Source organism: Bos taurus, chromosome 3 (assembly GCF_002263795.3).
Source record: "Bos taurus isolate L1 Dominette 01449 registration number 42190680 breed Hereford chromosome 3, ARS-UCD2.0, whole genome shotgun sequence".
In the NCBI taxonomy this organism is placed as follows: domain Eukaryota; kingdom Metazoa; phylum Chordata; class Mammalia; order Artiodactyla; family Bovidae; genus Bos; species Bos taurus.
Genome location: NC_037330.1, coordinates 117,329,634 through 117,353,368, shown reverse-complemented (window position 1 = coordinate 117,353,368; position 23,735 = coordinate 117,329,634). Strand labels below are relative to the sequence as shown.

Here is a 23,735-nt window from a genome sequence, read left to right as displayed (position 1 = left end):
ACTCTCTGAGTTTGCTCAAACTCATGTCCATCAAGTCGGGGATGCCATCCAACAATCTCATCCTCTGTTGTGTCTCCCTCTCCTCCTGCCCTCAATCTTTTCCAGCATCAGGGTCTTTTCCAGTGAGTCAGTTCTTCACATCAGGTGGCCAAAGTATTGAAACTTCAGCTTCAGCATCAGTCCCTCCCATGAATATTCAGGACTGATTTTCTTTAGGATGGACTGGTTGGATCTCCTTGCAGTCCAAGGGACTCTCAAGCTTCTTGAGTACACACTATTTTCCTGTCCCTTCGCGTCCTGGTGAGGTTGGTAACAGGCACTGTGGCAGGTTTGTGCAGGGCTCCTGGAGGAGTGAGCCATCTGAGAGAAGAGGTTCACTTCGTGGACAGGGAAGAAACAGCCAAGAAGTTAGAATTTTATTTTCAGAAGCCCCATTGAGAGGTGTTAGAGGGTGGTGTGACAACATCAAGTTTCCTTTCTAAAAGAGGCTTCTGGTTCCGAAAGCTGATGGAAGAGGGGACAGGCAAAGAGGAAACCTGGGTCAGCAAGACCAGTCAAGAAAAAAATTCATGGTGTTACTTCTGTTTGGGGACAGTTTCCTCCTTCTTTACCCTAATTTTTTTTTAAGCTTAGACATCACTTTCTCAGAGAGGGCCAAAAGCTGGGGAGGTGCAAGTGCCCCTCTGTGACTCTGCTGAAGCTCTGAGCTTCCTTGTTCCTGGTGGTCAGGGCCACTGCCTGTTTCCATCAGCTCCTCTTCTGTGTTTCCCATCGTCTGACCCTCCTCCCCCGTCCTGACATGTAACAGGTACCAGATAAATACTACCCGAGGTAGTTGCAGGAGTCCTGGAGAGAGAAGATAAGGCCTTGAAGCAAGGCAGCACGTGAAGGTGCAGTGGGCTGGCCTGGGTACATGTCTTGCGGAGGAGCACTCTACAGGATGGCCTGAACACACACAGGCCCGTGGTGGCCACTCCTCACCAGTGCAGATAAATGAAGCCATTCCTAACTCCATTTCATAAGGCTGCCTCATGCCTTCATCTGAGCCTTATTTAGGGACTTGGTTGATTCCTATAATCTTCACAACAAGCTAATGAAACAGGTGTTTTATTACCTCTGCTTTTTGGATGAGGAAACCGAGGCACAGACGTCATCTGCCTGCCAAGGTGGAGCTGGGGGTCTGCCCTCAACCTGTGCACCATGTCCCTTAGGTGGCAGGTGCTGCCATCGGTCAAGAGAAGGGCAACGCTGGCCCTCCTGCTTCCAAGGGAAGCAATTGGTTTTCATCCATAATCCCTTCAGAACCAAACTTTCACTAACTCAAGCACAAAAGACTTAGAAGACAAGATATACATGTGGAATCAATCTGAGGAGGAAACTGGGAGCCTGGCTTCTAGCTCTTAGTGGCTCCGAGTCTTGGCCTCTGGGGACTGGCCTTGTCCTACCAGATGCTTCTGTGTAGCTGGGGCCTGGCCTCAGATACATCTTTACAATCCAGGCCAGTCGCTTCCCTTCCAGTCTCCCGTGTGTGTGTGTATGTGCATGCCAGTGTGTGCTCATGCCCATGTATGTGTGTGCATGTGGGCATGCCTGTGTATATGTGTGCACACATGTGTGTACATGTATGTGTGTGCAATTGCCTGTGTGTGCACATGCCCGTGCACCTATATGTAAGGGCGGAAGGGGTAGAGTTGTGAGCCTCTAGTAGGGAAGAATCTTTGTATTCTATTACAAGTTAATCATCAAAGGGATATTGCCTATAAATTTAAATGATACATAATGGCCCATCCTTGGGAACCCTCTATTCCCAGGGAATGAGCATTAACCTAAAACTCATTTGTTGAGCTTACAGGAACCATCCTGACCAGGCTCACAAGTGAATGACTACTGGAAGGAAGAAATTAACACGTCCCCTCCAGAGGCTGATGGGGACCACAAAGTGTTTGACTTTACCCCCCTCCACTTTTAGCATAAAAGAAGTCTGAATTCTAACTTGGGTGGGATGGTTCTTGGGGATACTGGGTCCACTATCTTCTTGGTCTGCTGGCTTTCTGAATAAAGTCGCTATTCCTTGCCCCAGCAACTCCTCTCTTGATTTATTGCCTGTCACGCAGCAGGCAGCATGAGCTTGGACTTGGTAACAAGCCTCTGAGAATAGCATGGTGCCCAGGGATGAGCAGGTGGACACAATTCATCGGGTGTTCTTCCCACCTCCTTCATCCCTACCCTGAGAAGCTCAGCCCAGGGCTTCTGGCTGAAGCATGGAAGGGGAGATATCCCCTATCTTTTCAGCCATGCCAGACTCTGGACACAACTGTACAGGCTGCCCCAGAAGCTGTCCTGGCCGGTCTGGGACTCACTTCCCTAGTGACATGGTACCACCAAGGTCTGGGCTAACCAGGGCTCTGGGCACTCTTCAGCCTGGGGCATCCTGAAAACTGGTTAATATCACCTGGGACAAGGGCCCGGGTGCCTGTTGGGTTAAGGCTGGGCCTCCTGAACAGGAAAAGGCTAGGGGAGCCCTAAGAGGGTTGCTTTCCTTAGCTATTCACTCTCTCTTCCCTCTCACACACTCTGTGGATGGAGCGGAGCTCTCTCATACCAGCAGCACCCAATCAGGGTAGACATTCCTGGCTCCTGGCTTCATTGGAGGATTGCTCTGCCCACCCTGTTCTGTGGACTCCAAGCCCTTGCCAGGGCAGAACCTCACCGATGTTCCCAACCCAGCCCCTTGTGTGGACTGGGACACAGCCCTAACACTGGATGCTGAGGAGACGTGGGTGGAAGGGTCCGCCCCGGCCCTCAGCTGGTATCTGTTCCAACCTGTTTGGTGGTTATTCCAGGGTGCGCTTCGTTTCCTCCAAGCAGGCCCATTCTCCTAGGAAGCAAGATCCAGGGCACTAATGAGCAGGCTTGGACACACACAGGCCTGTGTCCCTCCAGGGTCTCCTGAAATCTATCTCAGTAAGTCAAGAACTGTGTGATGGGCTTCCCTAGTGCCTCAGTGGAGAAGGCAATGGCACCCCACTCCAGTACTCTTGCCTGGAAAATCCCATGGACGGAGGAGCCTAGTAGGTTACAGTCCATGGGGTTGTGAGGAGTCGGACACGACTGAGTGACTTCACTTTCACTTTTCACTTTCATGCCTTGGAGAAGGAAATGGCAACCCACTCCAGTGTTCTTGCCTGGAGAATCCCAGGGATGGGGGAGCCTAGTGGGCTGCCGTCTCTGGGGTCGCAGAGAGTTGGACACGACTGATGCGACTTAGCAGCAGCAGCCACAGCAGTGCCTCAGTGGGTGAGAATCTGCCTGCCAATGCAGGGGACCCAAGTTGAATGCCTGGTCCAGGACGATCCCACGTGCTGTGGAGCAATTAAGTCCATGTGCTCCAACTACTGAGCCCACGTGGTGCCACCACTGAAACCTGCACGCCCTAGAATGTGTGCTCCACAAGAAGAGAAGCCGGAGCCCCTCACCGTAGTCTCTGCTCGCTGGCCACACAGAGAAAAAACCCCACACAGCAACAAAGACCTAGCACACCCAGTAAGTGTATAAATTAATTAATTTAAAAAGGAAAAGAACTGTACAGTGAGCATCTGTCAAGTGCTGACTGCCGGAAGGAGACAGAATGTTTAAAGCGCAGACCCTGTCCTCTGAAACCATGAGCTCCGTGGAGAACTAGTCCTGGTAAATCACTGTAGGATGGGGAGATACAACTGTGACTCAAGGTTGCCCACACACAGGAGGTCAGAGTCTCTGCAGTCTCCCTTGAGAGATTGCTGGGGGAAGGAGGAAGGAAGGACAGCGATGCTGACCACAGCCCTGGCCTTCGAGTCCAAGTGGGGAGGCTGGAAACAAACGTCCAGGAGCCAAGGTCGTCCTGGTGCCTCCTGTTGTTAAAAGTGGAGATGGCACATTGTTATTGTTAGGAAAAGATTGACTGGGGCTTTTAGAGTAAAGGGCAGTGTGCTAATTTGGAGAGGCGAGGAGGAGGCAAAGATTAAACCAGACAGTGGCCGGCAGTGCTTCTAGTGTCCTGGCAGGGAGGTTGTCTTAACCAAGACCCGTCAGCACGCCCAGTCAACCAGTTCTGGGATCCTGAGTAACACAGGCCCCTGGTGTAATAGTTGGGCCGGCCCAAGGTATGGTGATGACGGCTGGGGTGCTGCTGCTAATGGAAGTAGCTATCCAGGCAGCAGACAGTTGGACTCTTAAGTAGTGTGACTTTAATTACATATTGAGTATAATTAACTTTTGACTGGCCCCCAGGGAAAGCATCATGTTTCCTTTTATTCCTTTAAAATAATAATGAGATGAGCTACGACAGCTTTCCTGAAAGGGGGCTGAATCTAAGTGATGTTTTGAGTATTACAGGCCTGAGATTTTCTCACTCACCCTAAAGCCACACTGGGCACATTCTAACAAGGGCTGCGCTTTGTAAATGGAATGCAGACCTCTGCCCAGTCAGCGCCCCGTGGTCCCCGCCCCCCTGCCTGCAGGCTGCACTTCTGTGCTCCTTCCCATCAGATCAGGCCCCCATGAGACAGAGCGCTTGGTGAACACAGGAGAGAAGCCGCCTTCCTGTGAGCCTTTGCTCTTGCTTTCGTAAGGAAATATACGAAAATCATCTGCCTTTGTCACACTCCTGTTTTGCATTGCATATTCCTTAGTATGACTCACTGACTAAGGCCCATTCATCTTTTCAGGTGTTTCCATGCTACTGATGAAAAATGTTTTATACTTGAGTTCTTGGTGGGGGACATAAGTAGTATGGATGTGTGTGTGACCACACGTGATAGGCTGAATACATAGCCCCTTGAAGATGTCCTTGAACTAGTTATTGGAACCCGTGAATGTATTACTTTACATGGTAAAATGGACTTTGCAGATATGACTAAGTTAAGAATTTTTAAGATGGGGAATGCTGTAGATGGGATGTTTATGTCTCCTCATATATTGAGATCCTAGCCCTCAAAGTGATGATGTTAGTTAAGGATGTGGCGATGTTGGGAGGTGATGAGATCGTGGGGGTGGAGCCCTCAAGAATGAGATTAGTGCCCTCATAAAAGAGACTCAGATAACTCCCCTGTCCGTGCTATGGGAGATCAGAGAGAAGGTGGCCATCTGTGAATCAGAAAGTGGAACCCATTACCAAATGTGCTGACACCTTGACCTTGGACTTCCAGCGTCTGGAACGATGAGAAATACATTTCTGCTGTGTATGCCCACCCAGGCTGTCGTGTCTTGTTGCTGCTGCTGCTAAGTCACTTCAGTCGTGTCCGACTCTGTGCGACCCCATAGACGGCAGCCCACCAGGCTCCCCCGTCCCTGGGGTTCTCCAGGCAAGAACACTGGAGTGGGGTGCCACTGCCTTCTCCGGAGGTGTCTTGTTACTGCAGCCTAAATGGACCAAGATGGAGAGAGGGTCCTGGATTATGCAGGGGGGCCGTCACAATCTCAGGGTCCTTACAGGAGGCTCAGGACATCAGAGTCAGTGGTGGCAGACGTCACAGTGGAAGCAGAGGCAGGAGTGACTGAGGAAGGGGCCTGAGCCAAGGAGTATGGGTGGCCCCCAGAAGCTGGGAAAGGCAGGAACACGAGTTCCCTGAATCCTCTGGAAGCAGCGGAGCCCCGTCAACCTCCTGATCTTTGATTTCTGACTCTCAGAATCATGAGAGAATAAATACATGTTTTAAACCTTCATTGGCTGTGGCGCCCATAGGAAGCTGATGCACAGTGCCTCCAGGAAACATGCCAGGAACAGTGGCTGGGGGCTTCAAGGGCAGCCTGGGATCTGGGCATTCAGGAAACCTTCCTGGAGGACTTGGCTGGTGCCATCAGCCCAGGGCGTGTTCACGGGGATGCGGGATGCTCAGACTGTGCTTGCGGGAGGCGCTGCTGCCTGTGCTGTGTACGTTCTGTAACACCTATAGTTTTCATTGTTCTAAGTATCTGACCATGTGCACTCCAGTGAGTGCTATGGAGGGAAAAAAGAGCCACAAAACACTATTTTCCCTTAAAAAAAACAAAACAAAAAAAAACACCACAGCTGAACATGTATATCCATGAGAGTTTATGTAAACACTCAAGAGAAGAAGGCAAGAACGTAATCTGGAGTGACCACGCTGTGTTCTGAGCATCCGTAACAGTCCAAGGCGATGTCCATTGGTCTGTGTCTTGGGCTGCACCCCGCCCCCGCCTCGGGACCACACTAGGGTCAGCTGGGGCAGTCACCTGGCTCACCGGGGCAGTCCCACCTCCAGGGACAGCCACGCCCCTGCCGCCATGGCTCTCTCACTAGAGACTGGGGTGAAGAACCAACATTCCAGGAACTCCTCTCCACACCCTCATGACTGACATCTGTTGGCAGAACTCCAGTGATGGCCACGCTGTGGTTCCTGCTTCTGAAGAGGAGGAGCCTCTGTTCAGAGTGGACCTGGGCCACTGCTTGCTCTGCTGGCGTTAGGTGACCCAGCACAGCCCTTTGGTAGGGCAAAAAAGAGATCCTAAAAGCCTTCAGATCTTTTGAGCCAGAAATTCCACTCTAGGGACTGACCTGATGAGTAATGCAAAAGCAGAAAAGGCCCTGGCACAAAAGTATCCATTGTTACAGAAGTTGGAAGCAACCTCAAGCTCAGTATTGGGGGAAGGGTAACTAAATGACCGCTCATTTGCTTACAAGAATATGACACTGTGATTACACTTGATTGTTAGGCAGATTATGTAGAACCTGAACATACTTATTACACTGAATAAACAATCAACATTCAGATTGTATAAATTCAGTGACCATCATTCTGAAAAACCAACAAACGGGCAGAGACTGGAACTAAATGAACAAAGTGAATATAATTTTTGTGTCAGACTGGTAGGATTTTGAGCGAATTTTCCTTCCAAACTTTATTTTGTCTTCAGGATAATACAAAGGTCTCTTCTAAACACGATTGACCCTTACCTTGAGCACACATCGTGTGTCAAATAAATGGTTTTAATGCTGCTACTCACTAGAGAAGCAAATATGAAGCAGCATAAGGCTTCCTTGAACAGATGGTTTAAAAAAAACAGGCAACGCAGGGACTTTCCTGGAGGTCCATCGTTAAGACTCTGTGCTCCCAATACAGGGGGCACAGGGTCAATCCCTGGTTGGGGAGCTAAGATCCCACATGCTGCACCCACAAATAAATAAGGAAGACAGAGAAAATTGTTTTGAAGTAGATGGTAACTAGTAGAGATCATATATTAGTTTTATGTCAAATCTACATGGTCGTATGAATGCTCCTCCTCCATCTGCTATGCATACAGTACAGTCAAGTCCAACAGGATTCTGAACAAGAGGTTTTCTACAAGAAAAGACAGTCTGCCTCACGGCAGTCCCCAAACACACACTGCAGGGAAAAGTGAGAGGCCGGGAGGAAGAGGAAGGCCGGGGAGCACTGGAGAGGTTACAGTGAAGGAGGAGGAGGGAGAGGACACAGAAAACAGGATGCAGAAAGACGCAAAGGCACCCACGCTCACCATCAGTACTGCCCTTTATTCTGGAAGTTCTGGCTGACTCAGGAAGGCACGTGCCAGAGACAGGAGACGGGCAGGAGAAAGGACCAGGCAACATGACCAGACCACGTGACCAGCGTCCTAGCGCAGATCCTGAGGCAGCTGAAAACCGCAAACAAGTAACACTGAACGCACTGCTTTGTATGAAAAAAATCAATAGGTATGTTTTATGTACCAACACCAGCTGAGAAATTATCAAGAAGTCCTTTTCACATTGTCATGAGGAAGGCGCAGGGAGAAAGACATGTGAAATATTTAAATAAGCTTAATGGCCAAGAGGCGTGACTCGGGTAAAGGAAATTACAAACTCTCTGCCTCTCAGAATGTAGATGTCTGGATCAGGGAAGGGTTCAAAGACACGGCCTGCACAGAAAAGCTCACATCGCTAGAGGGGACTACCGAGAACCAGCTGCCAGGGAGAGGGGTCCCCAGGGCTGGTCGGAGGCCTCACAGGATGTCACATGGAGGACAGGTTAATATCGCCCCATCACTGCTGGCCTGTTCTCAGCAACATCAGCCTGGAAGCCACCCAAGTCTCCACCCACAGGTCCTCGAGGAAATAGGGGGAGTCAGCGAGCCAGCCTGGGCAGCTGCTCACAGAACCAGCAGACGGGCACCTCCTGGCACGGAAAACTGTCCATTGTCTGTCACAAAATGGAAAACTTAGTGGTGTACTTGCCTGAACAGTATAATGACGTTGTGTCAAAATGGTCTGTTCAGATAGAGATAAGTTTACGGACTAGCAGAAAGTATTTAGAAGCATGTTGTATTAGTTTTTCTAGAGCCGATGAAACAAAGTACTGTAAAAGGAGTGGCTTGAACAGAAGAAATTCACTGCCTCTCAGCTGGGAGCCTGGAAGCCTGAGGTCAGGGCGTGGGCAGAGTCGGTTGCCTCTCTCCCAGCTTGCGTCTCCTCCCCGTGCCCTCCCATCATCCCTCTGTGCCCAGATGTCCCCTCCTTACACGGACACCAAGCATGCTGGACTGGGCCCCGCCCCAGCGACCTCATACTATTTCAGCTAGCTCTGGAAAAGCCCGATCTCTAAGGTCACATTGTGAGGCTCCAGGGGGGTTAGCACTCAACATGAATTTGGAGGGGACACAATTCCACTCTTGACACTCACACACCAACAGTTGCTCTGGGCTACAGTGTTAGGGGGAAACACACTGACGGAAACCGCCCCACCCTGGCCGGGCACCATAGTAACCATTTGCGTGAGTTATTTTAAGACAGGGGCTCCTGGTAAGGAACACGGAACTAATAAGCCACCACTAACTGGAAGAGTTCAGGAAAGGTCAAAAGGAGACACCACATGACTGACCACTTCCCAGAATCCTTATCGATGGCTTCCATCTTGGCTGAGCAACGCGTGCGCCACCAGGAAGGACTCTGGGTCAGAATGATTGGCCAAAGACAACCAAGGGGGTGACAGAGGATGAGATGGCTGGATGGCATCACTGACTCAATGGACACGAGTTTGAGCAAACTCCGGGAGAGGGTGAAGGACAGGGAAGCCTGGCGTGCTGCAATCCATGGGGTCACAAACACATGACTGAGTGACTGAACAACAAGGAGAGGGGCGGAGTCCTCTGAGGCGGGCCTCTATGTATAACTGGAACGCTGCTGCTGCTGCTGCTGCTAAGTCGCTTCAGTCGTGCCCGATTCTGTGCGAGCCCCACAGATGGCAGCCCACCAGGCTCCTCGGTCCCTGGGATTCTCCAGGCAAGAATACGGGAGTGTGTTGCCATTTCCTTCTCCAATGATTAGAATAACAAAACAAAAATAATAAAAAACAAGTCAAAGGAACAGTTCCAGCATAGAGTCAGAATCGGCTTCTTCTCTGTGCTTAACCTCTAAAGAACAGCCCACTAATATAATGAGAATTCTCCGCGCCTTTTAAAAACGAATATCTTAGGTCACTGGGCTAAAAATTGAGAGAGGAACTCTGAAATTCTGCTGCTTCTAAAGAGCAGCAAAAAATTGGCCCGGACAGTCACAGTCCACTTTATGGGACTCTGGAAATTAAGCAAAGGCTGGCAACAAGTCTGAATAAGACTCAACAACAACAAAGCGACAAGTCAGGAGGCACCGGTCCCAGGGAGCAGGTGAATCTCAACGAGTGCAGTTGGTACTTGTGGGGCCAACATGTGCTGGCCCTATCCCCTGCTCCCCAGCCCCGCAGTAGCCGTAAAACCAGAGAGGCTGAGACATAAACAGACCATGGGCAGCCTGTGTGCAAAAACAGAACCCTGGCCACAACCTGTAGAGGCGGCCCAGGACCCTGACCCCCTCCCCACAATACACGGCCCAGGAAACAGCCTGCTCTAAGTCAGACTTGCAAGGAATGGGATTGTTTTCATTCTAGGAATCTAAACAGTTCCTTCCGTAACAACCTGCCTCACATGTCCAGGACCGGATGGATAACTGACAGCTTCCCTAAATTTTGTCCCCAAGTCCACTTCAGGGCCAATCAGAGAAAGCCAAATACACTCATCATGTGGGCTACCCCAGGCCCACGGCCCCAGCAGGCACTCTGGAGGCTTCCTGTCTCCCAGCAGAAAGCCCTCTCGTCCTCTGCCTGCCTTTGTGTGTGTGTTTGTGCATGCTCGTGTGTGCACACTCAGTCATGTCCAACTCTTTGTGCCCCCATGGACTGCAGCCCACCAGGCTTCTCTGTCCATGGAGTTTTCCAGGCAAGAATACTGGAGCAAGCTGCCATTACCATCTCCAGGGGACCTTCCTGACCCAGGGATCGAACCTGTGTCTCCTGCATTGGCAGGCAGGTTCTTTGCCAGCTGAGCCACCTGGAAAGCCCTGCCTGCCTTTGAGTCTTTGCAAACACAAGTAATGGCAGCTGGCTCTCTTTCTACAGCCAGCTCTGAGTAGGTAGGTTTTTGGGTTTTTTTTTTAGAGATGTTTAAAACATAACAACTTGCACTTAAGGACTTCCCTTGAGATTCAGTGGTTAGGACCCCACTTTTCCAGTGCATGGGGTATGGGTTTGATTCCTGGTTGGGGACTAAGATCCCACAAGCCTCTCAGAATGGGCAAAAAAAAAACCTCTTACATTTATTAATAATTACACTACCTATTCCTAAATATAGCTGAATATAATTCATAATATGGAATGGACATATGTGTGTGTGTGTCTGTTATTATCTGTCTATACTATCTACTTATTGTATGCTTTAATGGATATGAATAAATAGGCTTTGCTCTTCTTATTGGTTGGTCTTTCTTGATTTCCATAAAAATAACAGCCCATGTTCCCAGCAGGGGAAAAACAAATCTTCATGAAGAATTATCATCTTTTGACCTATCTGGTAACTAACTCCCTGAAAGACAAGCTCAAAAGATTTATCCTTATTTCCTGACTTACACCTTGGCCCCAGGGCTTAAGCCACCATGTAGGGGGCATTTGTCAAAAATATTCACAAATTGTTGCTGCCTAAGGCAGTGGCACCTCACTCCAGTACTCTTGCCTGGAAAATCCCATGAATGGAGGAGCCTGGTAGCTTGCAGTCCATGGGGTTGCGAAGAGTCGGACAGGACTCAGCGACTTCACTTTCGCTTTTCACTTTCATGCATTGGAGAAGGAAATGGCAACCCACTCCAGTGTTCTTGCCTGGAGAATCCCAGGGAAGGGGGAGCCTGGTGGGCTGCTGTCTATGGGGTCGCACAGAGTCGAACATGACTGAAGCGACTTAGCAGCAGCAGCAGCAAGGCAATAGTTAACACCTGGGGCAAAGGATATGTGTGCTAAATCATGTCAGTCATGTCTGACTCTGTGGGACCCTATGCACTATAGCCTGTCAGGCTCCTCTGTCCATTGGTTTCTCCAGGCAAGAATACTGGAGTGGGTTGCCATGCCCTCCTCCAGGGGATCTTCCTGACCGAGGGATCAAACCCGCATCTCCTACGTCTGCTGCATTGGCAGGCATCTTCTTTACCACCAGCGCCACCAACCAAAAAGCTTTCTTCCTTTTCTTGGAGAATGGTATTAGAAATCAACATCTGGGTGCTGGGCATGCCCATTGCTACTGGGGTTTGGACCTGGCTGGAGAAGTTGTAGGTGCAGCCCACTGGATACCGGATAGGTTTGCTGGTTTCTCCTTGTCAGAACGGGTCTGCGGTCACAGAGCTAGCAGAAAGCTATCCTCCAGAGGTCCGGCTGAGAATAGGTAGCCATCAGCTACGAGTGACCAGGCACACAGGCATGCAGAGCGAGTGGGGCTAGCGGGGATCCTCCAGGGTGCAGGTGGACCAGGTAAGACATGGTGAGGGACCAGAAGGTGAGAAGAAGGAATCAGCATGCTGGTGGGCCAGGAGGCACAGAGAGCGTGGTGTCTGTACCAGGGGGACCACAGGGAAACTGTCACCAGGCCAGGCTTCAAGGCTGCTGAGCGGCCATGTGTTCTCAGTACGTGCTGGGGACAGAGCGCCACCCTACCGACCCATCACAGCCGCGGCAGGCAGGAAAGCTCCTCGTCATGTGTCCCTGTAGCACCCTCTACTGGGGGACTTAACACTGTGTTCACTGGTAGAGGAGAAGGCTTCAAGAATTTTTCCACCACTGCAGAGCTGGTACTGAAGGGTGAATTTGGAGCTGGGAGGGGATAAATTGATCACTGGCATCAATCAGGACAACTCTCTAAATATTCCTGCCTATTAATTCTAACACGAGCTTCAACTGTCCATCAGTTTCAATTCATTGGTTTTGTTCACATCAGGTTCATATTTTCCTGTTTCTCTGCATCCCTGGTAATTTTTGCTTGGATGCCTGATACTGTGAATTTCAAGCTGTCACGTGGTAGATACTCTGTAGTCCTAGAACTATCCTTAGCTTTGTTCCGGGATGCACTTACACCCCATGTTGGAAACAGATAGACTCTCCCGGGTCTTGCTTCTAAGACTTGTTAGACGGGATCAGAGGCTTCTCAGGTGGTGCTAGCGGTAAAGAATCCACTTGCCAACGCAGGAGATACAAGAGACGCAGGCCAATTCCTGGGTTGGGAAGATCCCCTGTAGAAGGGAATCTCCAGTATTCTCGCCTGGAGAATCCCGTGGACAGAGGAAGGAGCCTGGCGGGCTACAGTCCATAGTGTCGAAAAGAGCTGGACATGACTGAAGCCACTTAGCATGCAGACTGGACCAGAGCCACGCTCAGATCAGGGTAACTATTTCCGTTACTGAGCTAACTCCTCAGTATACTGTACCCGGTGTCCCAGGAGTCACAACGTCTTCCGGGTTTGGCTGGTGGTAATTGGTGATTCCCAGGTTGATGTGAGCTCCAGGCGCCATTCCCCCTTTGGCTGGTTCAGCTTTGGGGGCTTCCCCACACCCGTGTGCTGGTCAGTGCTCTGCAGAACACTCTGTAGGTCTCCAAGCCTTCCTTTGCGCTCTCCCCTCCCCAGGGCTCTGTCCTGGGAACTCCGGTCTCCCTGGACTCTCAGCTCCATCTCCTCAGCTCCGGGTCCATCGAGCTCTGCTTCAGTCTTCCTTCCTGTGCTGCAAGTGGAAGCCCTCCAGGCAGAGAGCAGGGGCCATGGTGGGGGTCCCCTCTCTTGTCACCCACCTCTCAGAGGCTACTGTCCCCGTTGTCCGGCATGCAGTGTCTTGAAAACTATCTTTCGTATTGCATATATTTTGTCTGGTTTTCTCTGTTGGTGTTCCAGGTGGCTGTGTAAACCTGGTCCCTGTGACTGCACTGTGGTTGGTCGGAGTCGCCTAGGAAGCCCAGCAAACACCCAAGTGGAGATACTGGGGCCATAGTTAGACATATGTATTTGGAGTTGAAGGAAGATGTTCAAGATGGAAGGATAATTTGGGAGTCTTTTAGAAATAGATAGTATTTAGGTCTGTGAGGGCTTCCCAGGTGGCTCTAGTGGTAAAGAACAAGCCTGTCAATGAAGGAGACATAAGAGATGCGAGTTCAATCCCTGGGGAATGGCAATCCACTCCAGTATTCTTACCTGGAGAATCCCATGGACAGAGGAGCCTGGCGGGCTACAGTCCAGAGGGCCGCAAAGAGTTGGACAGGACTGAAGCGACTTAGCATCATGCTTGCAGATCTGTGAGAACAACTGAGATCACCATGGACTGAGTGCAGATCCACAAAAGGATTAAGGACCAAGCCTTGGGTCACTTCAAAGTTTAGAAGGTGGTAAGATGTGGAAGGTCCAGGAAAGGAGACTGAGATGGAGTGACCAGTGGAACAGGAGGAGAAACAAGAGGCTACGATGCCTTGAAAGCTTCACAGAGGTGAGAAAACTGCATTGGAAGTCTCTGATTGGTCAAGTTAGGTGATGTGATAATTGACCACAATGAAATCATTGGTGTCCCTGCAGAAACTATTTCAGAGGAGTGGTGGAGATGCAAGCCTGCCTTGTGTGGCTTCAAGAGAAAACAGGGGTAAGGAGTTGGAGACAGTCAAGTTAGAAAGAGCTTCAGAGGAATTTTCTATAAAGGATAGTGGAGGTCTAGGGTAACCAAAGGGAGACATAGGGGGTTTTCTAGTGAGGGTTTGTTAAGGGTGGGAGGTTTTGCAGTTTATTTGTAGGCTATCAGTAGGAATTGTCCCATTAGAGAGGGAAACACTGGGGGTGCCAGAGAGAAGCAGAGGGTCGTTGCTAATGGGATGTCCTTACCAGGAGAAGGTGAGGCTTTGGACAGAAGTGTGGCCAGCCCACTGCAGTGCTAGGGAAGGCAGGGCACGTGGCACATGCACGTGGACCCGTGTGGGGCATGTGAATATTCCCTGTGTGTGTCAGTGACCAGGAAGCCAGTCATCAGCTGAGCGTGAGGAGGGGGTTTGGGGAGCGCAGGGAGGAGCAGGGCTGAAGAATTCAAGGGCACCTGAGACAGGGCTGGTCCCCCGACCATGGCCCTGGAAGGCACAAAGGGCCCTTCGTGGGATTAAGGGTTTGTAGGACTGGACACGTGGCTCTTCGCAGGATCAGGGGTTTGTAGGACTGGACACGTGGCCCTTCGTGGGATCGGGGCTTTGTAGGAGTGGACGTGTGGTGAGAAGTTTTGAGCAAGAGAATGCATTTCTTCTCTAAGGCCAGGGCTCAAGGAACTGAGTCTTTTGGGTCCTCACCTTCCTGAAATGAACCCCAGCACCGGGGGCCAGGCTTCCCAACAGCCGCACTCCTGCACCTGCCCCTGCCTCTGCCAGGGGCACTGAAAGCAGGTAGTTTCTTGATCTACTTTCAGGGTCTCTGCAAGCATCCCCCCTTTCTTCCTCAGAAGCAGGACAGGCAAGAGTGGATGGAGGCCAAGGGTTGGGTAAGTTTGCAGCCCCAGGAGAGGTCACAGTGCCCACGCCAGGAGGAGGAAACCATGAGAGCGGGCACATGGTGGGGGCAGTGCCCTCGGCCAGCAGGGCCCCTGTCCTGGGTCAAAGGTGGCCGCGTGAAAGCTGTGGAAGAGCAGGATTCCGTGTGAGCAAAGTCACAATGGAAATGCTCCTTGGGAAATTGAGAGCCACTCTTTTACTCAGTCTGTTTTCATTTGGCATCACGTATGTCAAAGAAAAAGTTAAAGCTGGCAGAAATCATTGCGCCAGGGAGGGCAAAGCAGGTGCTATAAATCCACCATGAAAACCAAAGGAGACCCGCCTGGTTTTCCACCCATTGGTGATGGGCCGTGTGCAAGTCCCAGCGGCCCACATTCATGCAGATTGGAGAGAGGAGTGTCAGCGTTAACCAGGCACCAGAGGATGGAGGGAACCCCGGGGTGCTGCCCATGTGGGCCCAGGTGGGGATTGCACTCATAACACGCAGGTATGGCTGCCCCACAGATGGAGCAGGCCCTGTGCCAGGCAGACCTCGCTGTCCCAATTCAACCTTCCCTTCACAAGGGTCTGAGCCTCTCCAAGCCAAAGTCTGCTGTCTTTTCATCTGTGAATTGCTATTTATAATAGTAGCTGCCTTAAGTGAAAAGTGAAAGTGAAGTCGCTCGGTGGTGTTTGCCTCTTTGTGACTCCATGGACTGTAGCCTACCAGGCTCCTCCATCCATGGGATTTTCCAGGCAAGAGCACTGGAGTGGGGTGCCATTTCCTCCTCCAGGGAATCTTCCCAGCCCAGGGATCGAATCCAGGTCTTCTGCAGTGCAGACAGACGCTTTACGGTCTGACTTAGAGGACCCTTGGGGGAAACATGGAAAACATGATGAGTACTCCATAAGTGGGTAACGTTGTCATGAATTACAAGAGTTAAGGATGTCATGAGAAAAAGGAAGCTGTCCTGAAATTCTGTTTATTGTTAACTGAAAAGCAGTCTTGGGTTGTGCCAAAGATGCCTGGGGGCTTCCCAGGTGGCCCAGTGGTAAAGAATCTGCCTGCCAATGCAGGAGAGGCAAGTTTGATCCCTGGGTTGGGAAGGTCCCTTGAAGAAGGAAACGGCCACCCACTCCAATATTCTTGCCTGGGAAATCCCATGGACAGAGGAGCCTGGAGAGCTATATGGTCAATGGGGTCACAAAGAGTCAGACACAAATGAGATACCAAACAACAGCAAAGATGTCTGGGAATTAATTTAACAGTTTGAGGTTTTATGTCTTAGTATCAGTGTCACAGCATGCAGCTGTGACACTGTAGCCAAAGCGTTTTATGAGGGTGGGCCATCCCCACAATGTGACGGCCGTGACGATCGTTGCTCTGGAGAGATCAAAGTTTTCAATGGAGACTCCAACTCATGGATGCGCCATTTCTAGAGACCGACCCAGCAGTGTGAGAAAATAAACAAACTCCCAGAAGCTGTGAATGTTGGATCGCCTTGGGTGAAAACAGTCAGAAGTTCCAGAGAAAATATTTCAAGCTTTCTGGATGTGTTGGAGGAATAGAAAAGTCAAGGACTAGCTGGGAAAGAGGGTGTAGTGTTAAGTAAACTCAGCTGCACAGACATATGGTCCGTTGGTGGAACTGGAGTCAGACCAGATATTACTCCTCAGTGAGGTTCCGCTCTGAAGGAGCCTCTCGTCTACAGATGTGACTCAGGGCTGCCAAGGACAGTCATACAGGTGTGCACTGCACAACTCAGGCCCACCATGATATTGCACATAAGCATACATGGCAAAAGCTTTGGCTGTGGTGCAGCTTTTTGATCTTACCATGACAAATGTCTTTTGCCTTTCTGGGCCAAGTGACTGTGAATCTGAGAGCCTGCCAGGGCACAACCCTGCACGTCTCCCCTGATCCTGACAGGGTGGCACCCCAGAACTCTTCCCCAAGTGTCCTCCCTGCGACAGATTCAAAATCTCCTTGTGGGGAATGTGGCAGGCAGACCCTAGTGCGCCTCAAGTTCATGCCCTGTTTGAACTTGAGAATGGGTGGACTTTGTGACTTGCTTAGAAACCACAGAATATAGGGAAGGGGTGGGGTGTTACCCCCATGACTACAGTAAGATATGCGTCTAAGACTGTCTTACTAGCACACACTGGAGCGTCTCCTTGCTGGCATGATAAAGCAGGAGCTGTATTCTGGAAGTTCACCTAGCAAGGGCCTGAGGGGGGCCTCCAGTCGACAGCCAGCAAAATGCAGCATCTTCAGTCACTCAGCTGAAAGGAGATGAATTCTGCCAACAGTCTGGATGAGCTTGGAAGTGAGTCCTTCCCCAGTTAGGCCTCCGCATGAGAAGGCAGCCCAGCTGACACCTGGGTTCCAGGCTGGTGAGATGCTGCAGCCTCAGAGGGCCCAGGGAGGTGGTGCCTGGACTATGACCAGGTAAGAAACGTCCGTTGTTTTCATTGCTGAATTGCAGGTGCTTTCTTACACAGCATTAGATAGCTGATGCAGGGGGTCTGCGCAACACAGCTCAACTGGAATCAGAAAATCATTGAAAGAGGGGAGACGATGGGATGGATTTGGAGCCTGGGATTGACGCGCATACACCAGTGTGTATAAAATAGATAACTAACGAGAACTGACTGCAGAGCACGGAGAACTCTGCTCAGTGCCCTGTGCTGGCCCAGATGGCAAGGAAATCCAAAACAGAGGGGATACATGTATACGTAGAGCTGATTCACTGTGCCGTACAGTAGAAACTAACACAGCATTCTAAAGCAACTATCCTCCAATAAAAGTTAATTAAAAATAAAGAAAATAGGTGAAAAACACAAGGAAGAAACTTTCTTCAGTTGGTAAACGTGCTGTGTTTTGGTCAATTATCTGTTTATTTGGAGTGGTGTTGCAGTGAGGATGGAATTGTCGTAGGTGAGGTCCCTAAGGGCCACCCTGGGACTCAGAACTGGGCCCAGGAACCTGGAGGAGGGGGAGGTGGAGCTGGAAGCTGGCTTGCGGATGAGGGTATTTGACTGGCGCGTTCTTGTACCATTAACTGGTGTGAAAGGGGCTGCTGGTACCATTTTTCCTTTTGGACCCAGTTTGGTTTGGTTTGCTTGTTGTTGTTTGGTTGCCACGTTGTGTCCGACTCTCTGTGACCCCATGGGCTCCAGCACGCCAGGCTTCCCTGTTCTTCATTAGCTCCCTGAGCTTACTCAAATTCATGTCCACTGAGTCAGTGACACCATCCAGCCAACTCATTCTCTGCTGCCTCTTTCTCCTTTTGCCTTCAATCTTTCCCAGCATCAGGGTTTTTTCCAATGGGTCAGCTCTTCACATCAGGTGGCCAAAGTATTAGAAATTCAGCTTCAGCATCATTCCTTCCAAAGAATATTCAGGACTGATTCCCTGTAGGATTGACTGGTTGGATCTCCTTGCAGTCCAAGGGACTCTCAAGAGCCTTCTCCAGCACCACAGTTCAAAAGCATCAGTTCTTCGGTGCTCAGTCTTCTTTGTGGTCCACGGCTCAGCGCCAGAGCTAGCTCTGTGTCAGACCAGGGGTAGGTGGTGGGAAGGTGGGTGGGGGATCTTGCTACTCGCACACAGTGGGCTGCCCCATCCTTCCCACCCATCTCTCCCCACCCCCAAGCACACACACACACACACACACACACTTGTCCAGCCCCTTCCCTGCTTCAGGTGGGGGGTGCACCTCCAACCACAGAGGCCCCCCTGCCACCCACCCCAGGAGAGCCTCAAGAGACACGATGTCTCTTGTAACGTCCTAGGTGGGATCTTGACTATAAAGAGGACTTAGAGGGAAACCAAGGAGATGTGAATAAAGTATAAACTTTAGTTAATAGTGGTCTGTATCCATACTGGCCGTGAGGTCTGTGTTCTTCAAGTTGTGGCCGTATATTTGGAGCCTGGAGCTGTCCTGGAGCTGTGGAGGCCTGGGGCCCTGGTGTGCCTCCTCATCCTTCCCAAGGAGCCCAGGGTGGCTTCTGGGGACCCAGGCTGCCAGGCCATCACGGGCTGAGCTCCAAGCGCAGCTCCAAGGGAACTCTTAGAACAAAGATTCCATCACGCATGGACTGGGTCTCAGCAGCCATGAGGTGAGCTAGCATGATGTGACGTCCCACGCAGAGGGCTTGACTTTCCCAGGAAAGAGGGGCATGTTTGCAAAACCTCTCCATCAGTTTTCTCAGCACCTCTCTCAGACCTTTGATATTTAAGTCATCCTCTTGAACCGCCTCCACACTCATTTTTGCATGGTTTGACAATTGCTGTGTCAGATATCTCCATTTGACAATCTACAGGGATGATGACTCACAAAGAATGGTGGGGGAGGACCAGCCACTGTTTCTGTCTTTTTCTAAATAAATGTTTTTACTTCAAGATAGATTTAAATGTGCGGAACAGCTACAAAGAGAATGCAGATTCCCACACGGCCCACACATCGCTGCTGGTTTTAGTGCCTACATCAGTAGGGCACCTTTGTTAGAATCAAAGAGCCAGGATGGACACACATCATTATTAACTAACGTTTACACTTTATTCGGATTTCCTTGGTTTTCGTCTAAGTTCATTTGTATAATTTTTTTTAGATTCCGTATTTAAGAGGGGTGTGTGTGTGTGTGTGTGTGTGTGTGTTAGTCTCTCAGTCGCGTCCGACTGCTTGTGACCCCATGGACTATACAGTCCATGGAATTCTCCAGGTCAGAATATGGAGTGAGTAGCCTTTCCCTTCTCCAGGGGACCTTCCCAACCCAGGAAATGAACCCAGGTCTCCCGCCTTGCAGGTGGATTCTTTACCAGCTGAGCCACAAGGGAAGCCCTTTGGAAAGTGTGTACACACTCAAATTGGGCAAGCAGCGTGCTATTGTGGCGTGTAATCTATAAATGGGTAAAACGCCTGGGTGGTGATTTGCTCCACAAGACTCCTGTGGGCAGTATCCGCACCAGAGGCTGCCCTGCGTGTGAATGGAGACTCCACCAGATGCTGGCGAGTGGGCGACGCAAATGTTCGAAACGGGTCACAGAAAGCCTGCCTCCTCTTGCCCCGCAAATTCTATTTCTAAACATTTGTTTTAAGGAATAGAATAGGGACATGTGCATCAGAACACTGTTTATAAATATCTGTAAACAAAACAGACAGCACCCCGCCTGTAGAAATTTATAACTGTGTAGTCATTTTGTTAAATTACATCTTAAAAATTGAAGACTTCGTTTACAAAACTGTACAGGCCCCCCCCTTTTTTTTGGTTTATCTGTCATCCATGTGCTCAGTCACATCCGACTCTTTGTGACCCCATGAGCTACAGCCCTCCAGGCTCCTCTGTCCATGGGATTCTCCAGGCAGGAATACTGGAGTGGGTTACCATCTCCTTCCCCAGGGCATCTTTGGACACCAGGGATTGAAACAGTGTCTCCTTTCTCCTGGCAGGTGGGTTCTTTACCACTAGTGCCAGCTGGGGAACCTACCACCCGTGTATCTAAGTACAAATTGAAGTTTAGAAGACTATATGCAAAACCTGTGTTAAAATTACCTGAATGGTAAGAATAAAGACTATTTTTCTTTTGTTTACCTGTATTTTCTACAATGTGCAGATTACTTTCATAGTAAAAGTGATTTATTACTGGCACGACAATGCGAAATAGAGGGATACTGCTATGTTAAACGCCTAACAGCACAGGACTGGCTGATGAGGTTGAGATTCACTGTTACTAATTCAGTTCAGTTCAGTCGCTCAGTCGTGTCTGACTCTTTGCAACCCCATGGACTGCAGCACGCCAGGCCTCCCTGTCCATCACCAACTCCTGGAGCGTGCTCAAACTCATGTCCATAGAGTTGGTGATGCCATCCAACCATCTCATCCTCTGTCATCCCCTTCTCCTCCCGCTCTCAAGAGTCTTCTCCAACACCACAATTCAAAAGCATCGATTCTTTCGGTGCTCAGCTTTCTTTATAGTCCAACTCTCACATCCATATATGACTACTGGAAAAACCATAGCTTTGACTAGACGGACCTTTGCTGGCAAAGTAATGTCTCTGCTTTTTAATATGCTGTCTAGGTTGGTCATAGGTTACTTCCAAGGAGCAAGCGTCTTTTAGTTTCATGGCTTCAGTCACCATCTGCAGTGATTTTGGAGTCTAAAAAAATAAAATCTCTCACTATGTCCATTGTTTCCCCATCTATTTGCCATGAAGTGATGGGACCAGATGCCATGATCTTAGTTTTCTGGATGTTGAGCTTTAAGCCAACTTTTTCACTCTCCTCTTTTCACTTTCACAAGAGGCTCTTTAGTTCTGCTTCACTTTCTGCCGTAAGGGTGGTTATCTGTTACTAATTCAGTTCAGTTCAGTTCAGTTGCTCAGCTGTGTCCGACTCTTTGCGGCCCCATGAACCGCAGCACGCCAGGCCTTCCTGTCCATCACCAGCTCCCGGAGTCCACCCAAACCCATGTCATTGTGTCAGTGATGTTGCTAATTACAGTCAGTCAATTGGATATGGATTTCTTGAGTGCCGACCATTTGCTGGGCACCGTTTTAAACACTAGGAAGTCTTTAGCTGTTCTTTGCTGTACATGTGACTGAGCCTTTAGTTAAAAAAGAAAGGGGTCGCAATAAGTGAGAAAAAGCAAGGAGGGGTCCTGGGTAGATGGCAGGCGCTCTGACTCAGAGGAAGGGTCGCTTCCCGTCTTGCCCCAACTCTCCCCCGCCGCGCGGCTTCCGACTCGCTAGCGCCTCTAGCGGTAGGCTGAACACTCGCGGCAGCGTTTCCTCACTTTGTGAAACCAGGCAACCGCCAGCCAGGCATGGTCTCAACTGCAATCGTTTTCTTTCCACTCCCTAGCCCTCCAGTGAGCCACGTCAGGACCCAGCCAGTGGCAGCTAGGTGTCGTCCAGGCCAATGAATGGGTAGGAAAGACGCTCAGGCACAGGTCACAGTTAGGTGAGTGCTGATCCAGGCGGTCTCTCCTGATTTGTTAAATCATTTTCAGGCTGTGCATGACCTTCTGCAGGGCCAGGACTTGAAAACTAGAAAGCAGTTATCTTCTTAAAAGCACAAGGAAGGGAACAATGGATTATGAAAGTCCTCCATCCAAACCCAATAGAAATTCACTGTTTTATTAGTACCAGTTGTTTTTTTTTTGGGGGGGGCGGGAGGGGGGTGGAATTGCTTTAATTGAAAATTGGAGATTGAGAAGAAGGGTGATGGAAAGGACTTGGGTTTGGATGAGGAGCTGGGGGGCCTAATAGGATGTGGGGGCTGAGTGAAGCAGCAAGGGGTAGGGGGCTGTGGGAGGGGGTCTGCCTGGCCCCTGACTCCTGGGGTACACAAACATTCCTCCCTTGGACATGCCGCCTTATGTTCCCAAAGTTTAAGGACAGCTTGTTCTGGTTGAGGGGCCAAGCAGTCATCCTTCCTGGGGGCACAGGCGGCTGAGAGGCAGGGAGACTTACAAAGAGGTGGCGTGGAAGAACCAAGAGGCCTCCCAGTCTCCTCCTCCAGGCAAGATGTAGAGCCTTCCTCCGACCTGCTGGGCCATGGAGAGCCAGGGCACCTCGCGGGGCTGCAGAGGCCTGGATGGGGCTCCCCACGTTGGTCTCCATCCCGTGGCTTCCCAAAAGGATCAGTCATGAGGCTGCTGTGTGTGTGTAGGGGGGGTGCCCCCAGGGGCAGAGGTGGCCCAGCAGGACTTGGGGATGTAGGGGTATGAGTCCTGCAGAAGGGAGCCCAGCTGGAGATGCACACACCCAGGAATGACCCACACTTCCTTGCCCTCGCCCTCCTGGAGCCCCCAGTTCCTGACTGGTCTCCTTTCTCCTGAACCAAGGGAGGTGGCACAGGTGACAGAACTGGGGGTCTGGGAGCCAGCAGCCCCCCGGCTTCAGACCCGGGGTCCAGCACCCACGCTCAGGGCAGCTGCCCCTGTGCCCCGGCTTCAGACCCGGGGTCCAGCACCCACGCTCAGGGCAGCTGCCCCTGTGCTGGCATCTCCTTGTGCCTCAGTCCCCTTATCTGAGAACTGGAGCCCACCTCCAGGGCCAATGAGGCTAGAGGAGCAGAGGTGAGTCGAGTGAGCATCCCTGACAGCGGCTGGACACAAGCTCGGTGCTTGCCCCACGCCTGGCCTGCTGCGGGTGGCTGGCCGGCATCTCTCGCCCTCACCCTCAGGAAGCAGGCCCAGGCTGCCCTTGCCCGCCCTCCTTCCCTCCCCTCACAGCAGGCTGGTTCTGCCGGCATCTCTTTAATATTCTCTAACAGTCTTCCTCTTCTCCCTGCTGTCCTGATGGTTGACCCAGTTAACTCAAGAAAAATATCTGTACTTTTCCCTCCTCTCTCCTTAGCCCTTCATTTCTTTGTTCTGTTTCTAGCCCCCCGACACACACACAAAAAAAACATGATTGTGCAGAAACACAGGCAACAGGCAAGAAGGGAACTATCTATTTTTCAAAAAATGAGACAAGGTGAAAAGTCTGTGTTGCCAAGCTGCCAATGCCCTTGAACGCAGCAGCTCCGGGGACCTCTTAGGAATCCCACCAAGACCCTCCCCTACCCCTGCAACCTTGCTCTCCCCCAGCACGAATGTGTGATGCATCTTAAAGCAGGTTTTTATTCGATCTTGTGATGTTTCTGTAGCAATTGCCTTGCTACAATGCTGTTTCCTACGATTTTTCATGGTGAATTACAGCCCTTTCATTCCATCACAGCTTAAACTGGTTGCTGTGGTCCGCTGGGAAAGCTGACCACCACCTGAGTGGCAGTTCAGTGGTTGGGGAAGGTGGGCTCTTGTGAGTGCTGGGCTGTGTGCCCTCGCCGCAGTTCATGTGTGAAGTCTTGGTCCCCAGCTGTTCAGAATGTGGCTAAATTTGGAGATGGGGTCTTGAAGGA

General features: G+C 50.6%; 1 non-coding gene across 1 annotated transcript; it reads right to left on the bottom strand.

Annotated features, from left to right (window-relative positions):
• Positions 1-6,248: 6,248 nt before the first annotated feature.
• MIR2902 (microRNA mir-2902) lies at positions 6,249-6,313 on the bottom strand. The gene has a single exon (NR_036369.1). It is a non-coding gene; the product is annotated as a microRNA mir-2902 (primary transcript).
• Positions 6,314-23,735: the final 17,422 nt, after the last annotated feature.